Source organism: Arachis hypogaea, chromosome 6 (genome assembly GCF_003086295.3).
Source record: "Arachis hypogaea cultivar Tifrunner chromosome 6, arahy.Tifrunner.gnm2.J5K5, whole genome shotgun sequence".
Classification (NCBI taxonomy): Eukaryota; Viridiplantae; Streptophyta; class Magnoliopsida; order Fabales; family Fabaceae; genus Arachis; species Arachis hypogaea.
In genome coordinates, this window is record NC_092041.1 from 9,149,282 (window position 1) to 9,152,829 (window position 3,548).

Consider the following 3,548-nt stretch of genomic DNA (forward strand, 5'->3'; position numbering starts at 1 on the left):
GGCATAGACACTAAGACACTAATGATCACAAGACACAAACATAGATAAACATAAGCATAAATTTTCGAAAAACAGGAAAATAAAGAACAAGGAAATTAAAGAACGGGTCCACCTTAGTGATGGCGGCTTGTTCTTCCTCTTGAAGATCTTATGGAGTGCTTGAGCTCCTCAGTGTCTCTTCCTTGCCTTTGTTGCTCCTCTCTCATGATTCTTTGATCTTCTCTAATTTCATGGAGGAGAATAGAATGTTTTGGTGCTCCACCCTTAGTTGTCCCATGTTGGAACTCAATTCTCCTAGGGAGGTGTTCAGTTGCTCCCAATAGTTTTGTGGAGGATGTAACACCCTACTACACAATGTTTTACGCTTAAGTCATAGAACAGAGGTAGTGTGGTATTACGGACCTCTAATAGTAAGGATATACATATAATACTGAAAAAAAAAGAAAAAAAAATAATATACTAGGAGCCTTGAAACAAAGTGGGTAAACAAGAATCGCAAAATAAAAAGCGCAACGCTCAAGGAATAGGATTACTTGCGTGCCAAGAAACCTAATAGGAAAATGATAGAACAATAAACGAAGGGGTAAAGAAAAGCCAAGGAACAGCATAGCTAGCCTCTGACTCAGTCTGCGAAGCTAAGGCTGGCCGGAGGATACATATATACATATAAACATACATAAGTGTCCCCAAAATATACCAAGGTAAACTCCTATCTCTCCCTCAACTTCTAAGAGGAGCAGCATACATAAGTTACTTGGAGAGTAAGCTACACATATATATACATATATACAAATAGAAACCAAAATACACCCAAGAACCACTTCGCTTTCCCGAATCCAGACGCCTAGCGAGGAGCCTCTCGACCTGCATCTGAAAAACAACAGTACAATATGGAATGAGAACCGGAGGTTCTCAGCATGGTAAAAGTGCCACGCGCATAAGAAATACGGTTCTGAGAATGCCATAGGCAATCCTAGAACTCCGTTATTCAATTATCCAACTTAAGCACTAAAATAAAAGCCATAAACAGGGATAGGTATTCTAAATCTGCCTGACTTACTCAAGTTCAAACTTAGCCTAACAACAACCACTGAACCGAAAATCATACATGCATAGAACCGAAATCACAATAGCCACCGAACCGAGATACGTTCATGTGGTTAATCCGAACCGAAATCACAATAGCCACCGAACCGAAATCACAATAGCCACCGAACCGAAATACGTTCATGTGGTTAATCCTTCATTTTCAATTTTCAATCAACAAGAACAAGCAACCAAACAACTTCATGCACAGGTAATGATCAAAGAGTACAAATAGCAGGTATAACAAATAGCAGGTAATATATATCAATTAGGCATACCCAGGAACTGCATAGCAATCAAAATAAACAAATGCATATGATGCATGCCTGTCCTATGGCTGATGGGGCCCATCTGTCGGTTATCCAGCCAACCCGACAAGTCCGAAAACCTTAGACTGTCCCCCGTCGCGCATCCCCAAGAGTCTATGCATAGAGTTCACATTCAATTATCATATCATCGCTCAATGGGGGCTATCCATACCCGGGAATTTATACGTGCCCGGTCACCCTTACGACGTAGGGTCAACAGAGTATCGAGATTCAACCTGGAACACGTGGTGGCGAGCCACGGTTCTTACCCAGGGAAACTCGTGTCTCAGATATCATTATTCATAAGCCATGGCAATTAACATCAATACATCATCAAGTATCAAACCTTAACATTAAACTTCATTAACATCCTTATTTTCTTCATAAGAGTCACTATTTACAACTTTCTTCACCTTCAAAGTTCACTCAAAAATCAGTTTTACAAAAGCACTTTCAAAACCTCATTTTCACCACATTCACAATTCCTTACCTATAACACATACATTTGCTAACACTTCCATTTCTATCTCATCAACAGCCATTTCAAGTTATTTTTAACCAATCCACTAAGCCATAATCATAGATTACGTTTAGCATAAAACATATGTGAATATATATGAACAACCCTTCACAATTACCATTCCACTTATGAAATATCAACCTTTCACACACAATATTCCATCAACCTATTACCAATCCATTAATGCCATCATCAACTCTCATACATGCATTAAACCATCAATTCACATAACAATTTTTCAAGAACAAACATCAACCATAATCATAAATCTATACCAACACCAACACAATGCTTCATAAGCAAGTCCAAGGGCATAAAATTAATAACCTCAAGGCCTCCTATTCCCAATATATGATTACCAAAAATTATACTAACAACAATACCAAGCTACTCATTAAATGCCATTAACAATTCAACTTATCCTATGGTTCTTCTAACCTAAGTTTTCACAATACCGTAAATATTAAACGTGCGAAACTTAAACCATACCTTGGCCGATCACTTAGTTCACCCAAGGCAGCCTTACAACTCAAATTACAGCCCCTCCAAACTCAATCAAACAGCCCCAAACCAAGCTTGATCACCAACAAGCCTCCAACAAGTATCAACATCCACATACACACTACCTAAACCACAATTAACATATCCAACATAACAACTCAATACCCAAATGCCTAAATTCAGAAATTTTATTAGGGTTTGAGATCTCTTACCTTTACCCACTGATCCTTGGGCAATACCCACAAGAATTCAAGTCTAGTGAACCCCTAAAACATAAAAAATCATAAAGGATTTGAGTTTCTCAATCCTTAAACTCGAAATTCATATACCAGCAGAAATGAAGCTAGGAAAAACCGATTCACTTACTGTTTTGTTTGGATAAAATTGAAAAGCTCGACGAGCCCGACGCGTGGCCGCAAACGGTGCGGCGATCGGAGCCCGGATGAGAAAGTTATGGTAGTTGGAAGGAATGGTGAGGGTTTGTGAATCTCCTCTCCCTCCCTTGCTGTAATGGCGTCGCAGCAGCTTGTGAGGAAGAAAAGAGCTGCTGCCTCATTTAAGTGTTTGGGTCCAGTTGGACCCACGGGCCCGGTTTGGGCCCCGGTTCAACCGGTTTGGCTCTTCCGGTCCGTTTTTGGACCAAATTTTTGAAATTGGTATCAAAATTTTCGTTTCGACGAGCCCTATCCTATTTTGATATTAGTTTTGCATTTTTAGCATTCCTAACTAAAATTCAATTTATTAACTAATAATTTACCGATTTTAGCGGGGTTTACATCCTACCCACCTAATTAGGAATTTTGTCCTCAAAATTCAGAGGGAATTACCTGAAAAGAGGTGTGGGTAGTCCTTTCGCATCTCTGATTCAAGCTCCCAGGTATGTTCTTCAATACCAGCCCGACTCCAAGCTACTTTCACCAAATAAACTTCCTTTCCGCGGAGACGTTTGGTGTTGGTATCCTCAATCCTAACCGGAGTTACTGGAAGCGTCAGGTCTTCCCTCACTTGGACTGATTCCGGCTCTAGGACATGACTAGGATCAAAAGTGTATTTACGAAGCTGCGATACGTGGAATACGTCATGCAGGTTCGAAAGATGTGGTGGTAACGCGATCTTATATGCCACTGGTCCAA

General features: G+C 40.0%; 1 long non-coding RNA gene across 1 annotated transcript; it reads right to left on the reverse strand.

The window, feature by feature from the left end:
- Window positions 1-584: 584 nt before the first annotated feature.
- On the reverse strand, window positions 585-2,943 carry LOC112698079 (uncharacterized). The gene is made up of 4 exons (XR_003151369.2): window positions 2,782-2,943; window positions 2,628-2,681; window positions 2,404-2,540; window positions 585-870 (listed from the first exon to the last, which is right to left on the reverse strand). It is a non-coding gene; the product is annotated as an uncharacterized lncRNA (long non-coding RNA).
- Between the last annotated feature and the right edge of the window lie 605 nt (window positions 2,944-3,548).